Source organism: Magnolia sinica, chromosome 4, assembly GCF_029962835.1.
Source record: "Magnolia sinica isolate HGM2019 chromosome 4, MsV1, whole genome shotgun sequence".
Classification (NCBI taxonomy): Eukaryota; Viridiplantae; Streptophyta; class Magnoliopsida; order Magnoliales; family Magnoliaceae; genus Magnolia; species Magnolia sinica.
Window position 1 is genome coordinate 74954091 of NC_080576.1, and position 13491 is coordinate 74967581.

Here is a 13491-nt window from a genome sequence, read left to right on the forward strand (position 1 = left end):
TGAATTGAGAAAAAGAGAGAGTGCTTTGAGAGAGTAATTGCATACCACTTATCCTAAGCCCTTTTTCTCATAGGAGTTCATTCTTCAATCCACGCTCTTCATTGACATTCAATAGAGTGGATTGGTGAATAAAGTTCCTCATTCAAGGATCATCCAGCTACCATCTTAATGGCAAATCATTGAGCTAGGATTCCTTGAATGTTTGAAAGCTTAAAATCACTCCACTAATTAGGTAAACATTTATTAGAGTAGGATTCCAACATAACTTTAAGCCAACCCATTGCATTCATTGGAGCATCATCAACTGTTGTGGATCAAGGGAGCTGAAGAATCTTCATTATCAAGGAGGAGATATTCATCAACGTGTAAGAACGGGGCTTATCTACTTTGTGTAAGATTGGGTCACAGGTGGTTCTCACCCTTTCAAGCCCTCATAGGAGGCCTTCGACGGGAGAGTATGTTTGGGTGCTATGTGTTGACCCTTGCTCTTGTGTAGGGCATAAACTTAGGTTCCTTGTGTGGACCCTTGGCATGTGTGGCCTAAAACCTAGGTTCCTTGTGTAAACTCTTGGCCTGTGTGGCCTAAAATGTAGGTTCCTTGTGTGGATCCTTGGCCCGTGTGGCCTAAAACTGAGGTTACTTGTATGTATCCTTTGCTCTTGTGTAGGGCATAAAACCTAGGTGCTATGTGCTGACCTTTACTCTTGTGTAGGTATAAACTTGTGCCTTGTGTAGGCATGTCTAGGTTTCTTGTGTAGGTCCTAGAGTCGACCTTGTATAGGTTGTGAAGGTTAGAGGTGAACCTGATTTAAAATCTTCGTTAGTGAAATCCGATACACTCAAGGGTTGAGTGCATCCACTGGGAGTGGAGTAGGCACATAGCTGAACCACTATATGGTTACTTTGAATGATTACATAAAACATGATAAGATGAATGTTTAGAATTGCCAATCACATCCCACACACGTTGTCACTTAGTTCATCCATCATAGACTAATTGTTATATATTGATTGAATATTGAATAGTCTTATGATTGGATCCTCTACTTGGCTTAGAAGCCACTAGAGTTAATGTGAGTATATCTTAATAGTTGTTCATTAGATCAAGATTAGGTTAAGAGGATTTTAATTATCAAGAAAAGTTTAAAAAGTCCTATTCACCCGCCTCTAGGACACTTTGACCTATTCAGACTTCTACTAAAGCGGTCTTACCGTAATTTCAATTGGTATCAGAGCGGGTCTCTCTTAAGGGCTTAACCGCCTAGAGAGTGATCATGACTGAAGTTGGAATTATGGCCAAAGGGGAGGGCTCATCTATGACTAGACCCCCTATATTTGATGGTTCAAACTATGCATACTGGAAGGCTAGGATGCACTACTTTCTGAGATCTTTGGAACATGATGTTTACGACATTGTTGAAAATGGATATGTGCCACCAACTGAACAAATAGTACTTGAAAATAGCACAACTGTCTCCAAACCAAAATCTAAAGAAATGTGGACTACATTTAATAAAGAAAAGCAAACTGCTGAAGCTAAAGTAATGAATGTTATTTACTATGCTGTGTCTCAAGAAGTATTTAATTAAATTAGTATGTATGGCACATCAAAATGACCTTGGGATTTGTTGAAAACAACCCATGAGGGAACTAGCACAGTGAAAAGATCCAAGCTGTAGCTTCTAACTTCACAATTTAAACATCTCATAATGGAGGAGCATGAGACATTCTTGAAATTTTTTACAAAGCTGAACATCATCTGTAATTCCATGGATGGATTAGGAGAGAGTTCCAGTTCCAAAAATCTGTAGAAAAATTCTAAGATCCCTACCAAAATGTTTCAACTCAAAAGTAACAACCATTGAAGAATGTAGGAACATGGATGAAATGAAAGTATAAGAACTAGTAGGTTCCCTATAGACATTCGAACTAAACTTCAAACCAGCTCCAAAATCCAAAAGTAATGCCCTCAAAGCTACAAAACACACCATCATTAAGGAGGAAGAGGAAAGCGAGAGAAAAAATGAGGATGAGGAAGTGGCTCTCTTGGCTCAAAGGTTCCAGAAAATTTTCAACAAAAACAGTGGCCAGCCATACAGAGGCAAACAGTTGGACAACAAGCACCACATAGGCAAACCTTCTAAAAAGTCTAGAGAGCCTTAGTGTTACAACTGCAGGAAATTTGGACATTTGTCCACCGAATGCCCCAACAAGAAGACTAAGGGAAAGGCTATGGCAGCTTCATGGGATTACACTTAAGAGTAAAATTCAGAATTTAGTGACTCAGAGAGTGATGGAGATCAAAAATCTTTAAAAATTCTTATGACCTTCACATCCTACAACATTCCTATAGAAACTGAGAAAATCAATGAACCTCAAGCCACAAAAACATTTCCCTCTGATGAAGAAGAAGAAGAAGAAGAAGAAGAAGAAGAAGAAAGGGATAACATACAGGATGCCTATAATCAACTCTACATACATAGCATCCATATCCTCAAAAGACTTGGTATCAATGAAAATAAGAATAAATTGTTGCAAATGGATCTAGAAAAAACTTTAGAGATGAATACTCATTTGATCAATGACCTTCAGCAATACCACTTAGATAATGGTAGGCTAAAAAGAATCAATTCATCTCTTAAATCTGAGTCAGTAAAATTAAACAAATAGATTGAATTATTGAAAGATGAAAACATGCATCTTATGAATGAAAATCACACTCTTATTTTTTATGCAGAAAAATAAAAAGAAATCTGTTGAGCTTGGTTACAAATTCTCCTAAAGTAGTGAAAAACTAGAAAGACTTTAAGGGATGGGAAGACCACAAAAAGACAAGAGAGGATTAGGATATGAAAATTTCAAACCAAGTCCCACTCCTGCGCCTCAAATGATTAAGAAACGTGCTGCCTCAGGAAGTAACACAAGGGCCACTCCTGTCTGTCATTCGTGTGGAGACTCAGGCCACTACAAGTTTGAATGCCTAACCTTTGAGAGGACTCAACATAATCCCAATTTGAACCTTAATGGTAAATACAAACCAACCGGAAGAACAATGCAAAATATAAAGAGTCCACCAAAGTACATGGTAAGAGGCAAGACACATCCACCTCCATCGAAAATGACAAAAACAATGGAGGAACTATTGAGTCAAGTGGCTTAACTGAATCAAAAAATAAAGGAGTTAATGAAACAAGGGAATACGATTCAGTTGCCCAATGTACCCAGACAAACCCATAGTGCAGCCAAAACAATGTCTCCTAGAAAAACTATTACTAAATGGGTAGTGAAAAATAAGAAAAATTGCCTAATGACTCATTCATCTTCAAAAATAGGCAATTACATTAAATGGTACCTTGATAGAGGGTGTTCAAGACATGCAACATGTGACATATCCCTTCTCTCAAATTATTCAAAAGATGATGATGGAATAGTCACCTTTGAAGATGGAAGCACTGCTAAGGTAATGGGGCATGAAACTATAGTTGGAATGGAGAAGCTCAAAAGTGAGAGTGCTCTTCATGTAGAAGGGTTGACACACAACCTTCTAAGCATTTGTCAAATTTGTGACAATAAGCATATGGAAACATTTACCAAACAAGAGTGCAAGATCTCGGTCCTATCAGGAAAATCGATTATGAAAGGTTTTCGCACAAGTGACCAGTGCTATGTCATTAAGGGCAATGGGAAGGATGATCCATCTGCCTAAATATCACCAGAGCACAGATAAGAAGTTCAGGTCATGGCATCTAGGCTCAGATGAAATGATGCACTTTTGTGATTGATATGTTATACTCGAGGTTTGTATACCTCATCAAACTCTTTTTTATAATGACTATAACAAATGTTCATAATTTTGAGTTCCACAACTTTTTGTACAAATTTTGTTATGCATACAAGCTGATTAGAAAACACTTTGTGATATGCATATCGGCAAGATTATCAAAGTACACAAATCAATTTCATATTCTTCCCTTCGATAAGACAGTCGACGAATCGAATGACTTGTCGAAGTCATTGAGAATAGATCCATGTCATTGATGACCTCTTAGAATTGGAAACGTCGCACCTGATAGCCTGTCATCGAACACCTCTTCGATATCATCAATTAGGGTCTATCGATGTCATCAAATCTAATTCGATGATATCGAATATGATCGCCCGATAACAGGCGGATGAGCGGGAAATTTTGACTTTGTTCCAGTTTTGGGCATTTCCTTCTCCTTGGTTTCTCTTGACGCCATTGACGGTTTGGGCAACCATTTGCACCTCAAATCCAGAGGATTCCTAAGTCTACTTCACATCTTTTCAAGGTAATCCTCATTGTGATTGGTTTAATTTAGGTTGATAAAGGTTTCTCTTTTGCTGATCTTCATCGATTCTTCCTTGTCTTAAAAGTTTACTCACTACAAGAAATAGGGCTTTTACCGATGAAAATTTTGTCGACGAAATAATTTTCATGGGTAAAACAGTACTTTTACTGATGAAAAAAAAAATGTCAGTAAAAAACTTTTCCCGATGAAGGATTCGTCGCTGAAAATAAATATTCCCGACGAATCAAATAGTTCGTCAGAAATGTTTTCCCGATGGCTGAAAACCGTCAGTAATAATGTTTTTATCGACGAAATTATTTGTCAGGAATAATGTTATATTTTAACTCATAAATTTTCCCTAATCGTTTTACCGACGAACAAAAACTGTCGGCAATAATCGCCTAATTTTTTTTACCGATGACAAAAATTGTAGGTAATACTTATATTGAATAAGAGCCATTGGTAATGTTATATTTTTAACTTGTCAATTTTCGCTAATGATTTTTTCCGACGAATGAAAGTCGTCGGCAATAATTGCCTAAATTTTTTACTAATGACACAAATCGTCAGTAAAACTTATATTTTTACCAACGAACCAAAATCGTTAGTAAAAATCGTGTAATGTTATTTACCGATGAATGAGAGCTGTCGGTAATAATGTTATATTTCTAACTTGAAAATTTTCGCTATTGATTTTTACCGACGAACTAAAACTGTCGGCAATAATCGCCTAATTTTTATTACCAACGAGAAATATCGTCAGTAATACTCCCCTCATGTTTTTTACCAATGAATGAGAGCCGTCGATAATAATGTTATATTAACTTGACAATTTTTGCTACTTTCTTTATCGACGAACTAAAACCGTCGCTAATAATTGCCAAATGTTTTTTACAGACGAAAACTATTGTCGGTATTAATGTTATCATTTTAAGTTGAAAATTTTCCACTAACTTGAAAACTTTCATGGTAAGAGTTTTAAAGACGAACCAAAACCATCGGTAAGAATGTTTTTACCGACGAAAAAATTTGTCGAGAATAATATTACTTATTTAGGGTGAAAATTTTCGCACTAAATTGAATTTTTTTGCGCAAAGAGTTTTACCGACGAACTAAAACCGTCAGTGTTAATGTTTTTATCGATGAAAAAATTCGTCAGTAATAATGTTATTTATTTTAGTTTTTACCAACGAAGCAACACCGTTGGTAATAATGGCCCGTTTTTTTTCGACGGACAAAAACCGTTGGTAATAATCGCCTGTTATCTATCGACGAACAAAAACCGTTAGTAAAGCTAGTATGTTTGTGTGTGTGTGTGTTATATATATGTACATATTTGTATCTAAGATTATTTTTTAACAATTGATTGTATGTAAAAAATATATATATATATTTTGCTTTTATACCAAATGATTGGAATTTTTTTCTTTTTTTAATTTAAAAGTAATATTTAAATGATTTGTAATATCACATGAAAAAGAATATTGAGAAGTTTTAAAATTTTAACAGTGTTTGAGAAAAATTTTGAAAACAAAATGATGCTTTTAAAGAAAAAAAATCGGCATTTTCAAATTTTTGAGAAAAAATTAAATATATGGGAAAATTTTTGAGATTTTGAAAATAAAAATTCAAAATTTGTATTTTAATTTTTTTTTGAAATATTTTATAATAAAAATGATATTTTGTTAAAAGAGTAAAAAAAGATATACATTTTGAAGAAAAATGTTATTTTTAAATGGAAATTAAAATTTATCTGTGAAAAAAAAAATACTAAATTATTAGGCACATCCACTAATTGAACCTTTAATTATTTTTGGACAATCTAATCAGTCCATATTGAAGAGTAAATAACTTCAGATGTTTAAATCGAATTTCACTGAAATTGTTAATCAATCTTGTATACCCAATATCTTTCTCATATGTAGCCTGATTGAGGCGAGTAACTAGTCAAATTAAGGGTATTGATCAGTAAAATACAGTGAATGGATTAGATATGGAAAATGGGCCAAATATTCTAGTCAAAATTGTGACCCAACTTACTGACCTCGTGAGAACCTAAGAATTGATGTTAGTAAGTTTTGTGGGCCCCATCATGATGTGTGTCGAACATCAACACCATGCATTTGATGTGTCCTCTTTAGGTTATGAGATATCTCAAAAATCATCTGTATACGAAACTTAAGTGGGCCATACCATCTAAACTATTGTGAAGACATCTTAAAAAATATAAAAGCACTTGGTGGGGCCCACATGAGTTTTGGATGTGGCTGAAAATTGGTCTGACCCCTCATCCAAATGGGACATTTATAATGAGTGGGTTGGATATGTGAATCACATTTAGGTAGGCCCAATATATGATTATGAATGTTTTAAGGAAACCCCTCTCCACTATATTATGTGGTGTGGCCCACCCAAGTCATGGATTGACTTTATTTTTAAGCTCTTAGCCCACCCAAGTCATGGATTGACTTTCTCCATACCGTTCAACACTTTTCTTGGATCATTTTAAGATATTAACCAAAAATTGGGGCGGGTCTAAGGCTTAAGTGGACTACAAAGTGGGGATTGAACATCGACCACTAAAAATAACATTCATAGAAGTTTTGGATCAAGCTGATGTTTATGTTTTCTCTTCATTCATATCTTTTTGATATTCTGAATATATATATATAGTTTTTATATTATATCAGTGGAAATTTTTTTATATAATTAAAAAGTAATATTTATATGATTTGTAATATCACATGAAAAAGAATATTGAGAAGTTTAAAATTTTTAACAATGTTTGAGAAAAATTTTGAAAACAAAATGATGGTTTTGAAGAAAAAAAATCGCCATTTTGAAATTTTTGAGAAAAAAAATAAAACATGAGAATTTTTTTGAGATTTTGAAATTTTTTTTTCAAAATTTGTATTTTAAATTTTTTTTGAAATATTTTATAATAAAGCATCATGGCAATCCCCGGGAAGATTTCAATGGTTAATGTTTCCGTTCTCACTGTTTCCCGTAGTATGGCCCACTTTAATAATGGATCTATCTCATTTTTTAGATTTCATTCAATCATGATTCAGAGAAAATGATGGACGGAGTGGATTTTACACTGTCATCATAGTTGGCCCACAATAATTCCTGTAGTGGCAACTCTTTATAACCGGTATTACAAAACTCTCATCTTACTTCCGTGGTCATTCGTATGAAAATCTTGCATTCCCTGCTCATGCAGTCGTCGTTTCATATTTAAGAAACGTCGTGGTAACCTTGGTAAGGCTATCAATATCAATAATCATCTCATGTTAAAAAAATGCCAGGGTAACTTTAATACAGATGAGGCGCCTTACTTTTCCTGACTTTGTATTGTATAACTATATGTGCATAAGATCCACACCGTTTGTGTGCCACAACAAGTGGATCTAAAAGTTTTACTAACAATTCTACTCCATTCCCCACGTGATGGTCCATTTAAGATATATATTTGAATAAAATTTAGTATCCATTGTGAAAATGTGACGATTCATCCGATGGACGGTAAGGATCTTATGTATTTATCTTATGTAGTTACTAAATTAGTGTAAGTCATGCCTTAGTCATGCAAACTACCTATATGGTAGCATTGTGGCACACCAAGTGAGTGCAAGTCATGTAAGTGTAGTATTTATAACATACGGACCATCAATCTCTATCTACAGCTATAGAATCCAAGCCCAACAAAGCAAGAACCTATGGCTAGGTTCGTAGCCAGGTTACTCTCATAGACGGGGATCATGCAGTGAAGAACTCACCACGAGTATGGATAATCTGTGGCCCAACTTGACTTATGTGTTTAATCGATGTCGTTCATCTATTTTTTCAGCTCATTTTAGGTTAAAAGAAAAAAATGAAGTATATCCAAGCTTGAAATAGACGACGCAACAGAAAACTGTGGGAATAATAATGTTCACAGTTGAAACCTTACTAGGGCCTGCAGTGATGTTTGTTTTTCATCCAACCTATTGATAAGGTCAGAAAGATGTCGACGAAGGAAAAACGAAGATATTAGCTTGATTCAAATGTTAATGGTCCCAAGAAGTTATAAATAGTAAGCGTTCAATTCCCACTTTTCCTATGGTGTGGTCCACTTGAGATTTTGATATGCTTTAGTTTTGAGATCTAGCTCTAGAATGAGTTGAAAACACAGATGGATGGCATGGATATGAAATACATTTATCAATATGGGCCCCACAGTTAGGGCTGCACCATGTTGGATGAGACTGAGGCGACATCTAATCCGCTCACTTAAAAAGCCTGCATTTGCTGATGATGCATCAATCAATAGTAATTAAATATACAATTTTTTTCGGCATTACTTTCGTATGAATGAACGCGTTACATTTGCTGATTTGTTTAAGATGGATTCATATGGATAAGACCTAACTCGTCTATAAGGTGTCCCACCATGTATTTATATCAGGAATTAAAAATTAGAGGGATTCAACGTTCAGATTCTCTACACAATGGGAAAAAATGAGATTCGAATCTCACCATTAAAATCTTCTTAATTGTGTGTAGGATCACCTTACTATATACACGTAATCCAATCTATTCATCTGATCCTAGACAAAAGGAAGATTGAGTTTCCTGAAATCAATTGTATTCAAATGTTCATGTGTGCAAAAATGTGAATTTAGATGTTTTATACGTGATTTCACACTTTTCACTGTGATGTGATCTACATAACTATTATATTTGAATGAAATTTATGATACATGGTGAAAATATGATTTATTGTTTGATGGACTGAATGGATCATGGGTCGCGGACAATTTCAAAGCCAAGATGGATAAAAAAAGTCTCGACAAAGTGGGGATTGAACGTCCACCATTAAGAATAACATTCATAGAAGTTTTTGATCAAGCTGATGTTTGTGTTTTCTCATCATTCATATATTTTTGATATTCTGAACATGTTGGATGTCAAATAAACATTACTATGGGCCCAAGGAAGGTATTAACGGTGGAAATCATTATTCCACACTGTTTCGAGTGGCATGGTACCCTTGCGTTTTGGATTTACCGAAAATTTGGGATCAACCCACACCGTTCATCCATTCTTCAAGATCATTTTAGAGAATTATCCAAAAAATGAATCATATCCAAAGATTAAATGGACCACGCCACAAATAAGGGGAACAGATTAGCTACTCCCCCTGACACCATCCAAAGGCTGGTGGTTGGTGCTCTGTGGGCCCCACCATGATGTATGTGTTTAATCCATGCCGTCCATCTAGTTTTAAAGATCAGCTTACGGCATGAGACCAAAAATGAGGCATATCCCAATATGAAGTGGACCACATTACAGGAAACGGTGTTGAATAAGCGTTAACCATTTAAAACATTTTGGGGGCCGTAACAGTTTTGGATCGAGATGATTTTTGTTTTTCCCCTTCATCTATGCTTGTATGACCTAATAAACAGATTGGATGTCAAATAAACAGTACAGTGGGCCTTACGAGGATTTTAATGATGGATATCCAATCACTATTATTTTCATGTTGTGTGGTCCACTTGATATTTATATACCTCTCATTCCACCATGATGTATGTTTTATATCCACACCTTCCATCCATTTAGAGAGATCATTTTAGGGCAATATCCAAAGAACGAGTTAAATCCAAAGCTCCAGTGGACCATAGCATAAAAAACAGTGGGACAGTGACGCCCACTATTAAAAACTTCTGAAGGCCACAAAAGTTTTATATCAAGATGATATTTGTGTTTTCCCTTATTTCATGTATTTTTTTAACTTTTGAACAAGTTGGATTTCAAATAAGCATTACGATGGGCCTTAAGATAGTTTCAACGGTGGGAATCGCTCTCCTTGCTATTTTCTGTGGTGAGGTCCACTACAGATTTATATCGGCCTCATTCTATAGCTCATGACTTAAAATGATATCTCAAAATGGATGGACGATGTGGATATAACAAATACATCATAGTAGGGTCCATAAAACTTGGTGACGTACGGTGTGGAAGTAGGGCGTCCAAGAGACGCCCTACAGATAGGCTACTCTCTCTCTCTGTGTGTATCTCTTTCACCTTCTCTCTGTCTCTCTTGCATCCTCTCCCTCCTCTCTCTCTCTGTGTCTCTCTCTTCCTCTCTCTCTATATATCTCTCACCTTCTCTCTGTCTCTCTCACATCTCTCCCCCCTCTCTCTCTATCTCTCTCTTCCTCTCTCTCTAATCTCTCTCTTGCAGACCGTTGCTAAACACCCCACCCATGCACGCCACGCCCTCTCTCTCTCTCTCTCTGAAGCTCCATTGAAGGTCATTCACGATCGTGAGGTATCTCTCTCTCTCTCTCAATCTCTCTCAATCTCAATACCGATTTAGGGATTTGGGGATTTAGGGATTTGTGGATTGAACGTTGACCATTAAAAACTTCCTAAGGCCCACTGTAATGTTTGTTTTCCATCCGACTAGACCTCTTATGTGAAAATACCCCCATCACTGTTGAATGCAATTTTAGTTATTTGATAGTAAATGTTAAAGGGGTCATTTGGCAGCCTGAATTAGAGGGATTCATGGGGATTTGCTATTTTTTAGGTGTTTAGTAGCTATGAATTGGAGGGATTTGGATTTGAGAAGAATTTAAATCCTCCAATAGAGCTCTTTTTGAACTTCCACCCCAAAACTTTGATTTCAATTCCACTCGATTCCACTGGAGTTCAAATCCATGCTACCAAATGAGTCCTATAGATCCGACCCTATCTTTCAGGCCAATGTGGCATATTATAGGACATATGACCCATGCAAAAGTTGGGCACCTTCATGAAGATCACCTTCACGGAATTTCATATGCACACATAGGCCTGATTATGCATTATCCTGTGTAGAACTAATTACCAACCTTCCCAACCTGAATTTATGTGGGCCTAAGAACAGGATACACTATCAAATTGGGTCTTCAATTAGTTCAAATGGCACCCATGGTTTAGTTATCTAGACCATTGATTTGCCTGCCCCCACCTTCGACAGGTATTGATCACCGAACTGAGGGCCCCACTTGTACAAACTAAAGGTTCTAGGACACTGGGCGATCATATCATATAGCTGGTAGAATGGGACTATGGTTGAGCTATCTCACTAAGGTTGCTCATCATTTAGGACTGTCCATCTTATTGTATGCCATAAACAAAATACACCCCTCACTCCAACACTATTAAAGCATAATTAAATAATTTTTAATAGATTTAATAGTCACCATTACAACTTGGCAAATCAGGAAATAGAGTAGTATATATTTTACTTACTATGGAAGTTATTATAAAAAGAGAGCAGTATAGATTTTACTCACTATTACAAGTTAGCAATACAGATAGAGTGGAATGGCAGAAAAAGATTCATGTAGCTGACCCCAATGAGTTGGGATGAAGCTTAAATGATAATGATGTTGATGATTGAAGTTACCATTGCAAATTAGCAAATCCCAAAAGAGAGTAGTATAGATTTTACTCACCGATGATGTTACCAGTTTGACACTATCTTATTAAGATAACATAAAATAAGATTAAAGGTAGAATTTGAATGTAAAAATGTGCAGTCCCATGTAATTTTGATGGTATTCCCCACAAGAATTGAATGGCCAAATGAGCTATATTATTAAGATTTGATGGGACAAAGACCCTTCTGATTACCACAAAGGCTAGCAAATTCTAGATTATTTAATAGTCTGTTCCCTGTATTTCCATCTTTGATCATCATCCATTATGAATGTTGATTATCATTGGTAAGGTATGCATAATTACAAGTGTTGCTGAACACCCACAAAACATCCTTACTGTTCATGACACCTTTTCTAATCCACAGGTTATTTTAGATTTTATTTCCTGAATAGAACGAAGCATTGAATTTGGAATTGTAGTGTTCTTATTCTACTTTCTAGTCTTGGTTGTTTTTGCCACTCATTTTTCGTCAATTGTTAATTTAGAAGCATGCATCATCTGGTGTCTGCCAAAAACCATAATGTTCAATCGAATGTTAACGATAAGACATCTAGATTGTGAGTTGTTGGTGCCTTAAAAAGATTATGACCATGGAATTAGAACACTTTTGTCTGTTCTATGTTAGATTGAGTCCTCCCAGTTTTTGTTGTTTCATCCAGCAACGCTTTTCTTATTAGATCAAGTTCAAGGATATCCTGCAAAACCTAGATTCATAAACCAATAGTTACCTATCATGCCAGTAAATTCCTAGATTTCTATTGAAACCATGATCCTAACTAAAGTTGCTTAAAATATCAGTAGATATCACTTATGCTGGCTTATAGAAAATCCAAAGTTCTTTTCTATAAGATGCCATGACAATAGTAATGAATAATGAATTACCCAAGGGTAAGGACTGTTCCCTTGCTTCAAAACTTGGTTCAAGCCAGAAATTGTGTTTGGATCAAAGGCCATGAGCACCTCTTAATCCTACTATTTGAGGTGGAGATCTCAGGTAATCCCCACATCAGCTTGTTTATCAAGTTTCTAATTGCTTCAATTTCATATTATTATTACTATTATTAATGTTACTTATTTTTTAAAACTATTTTTAAATAGTTTAAATCATGATTAAGAAGAAAAGTATTGTTTTCCAAATGAAAGGACTGTTTCACCTTAGAAGAATTGATGATTTAAATGTTAGGATGGTGGATTGGAGTCAATAGAAGGCAATTAGCAACCCCATTGCTAAAAACAACAAGAAACAAGAGAAAAAGGATAGAAATCACAAGAAAATACACATGTGGTCAAGAAGAGCACTATTCCTTTGTGATTTTTAGCCTCACCGCACGTGTTTGGGTGATGATCAATGGTCCCGATCTCTAATTTTTCAAATTGTGCTCACACATTCCTTATCAATTTGAATGTCATCAAATAAGACATTTATGGATTGTAAAGATTTATGGATGAAGTCAATCCTTATATGTACTCGCTCTAAAAATAAAAAGTAAAACCCCCGTCAATCTCCATCACATCTTCTTCAAACTAAGTTTCCCATTGCTTTTTCAGATCCATCTACTTTAAATACCATATTGTTTTGCTATGTTTTAGCCTTTCATGCTACTGTTGTCATGTTTTAATTCCTAAATGAACTTGTTCTTCTTTTCAGAGTCCTTGTCCTTGACCTTGCTAACCTCCTTAAATTTAATCTAGCTCATGTTTT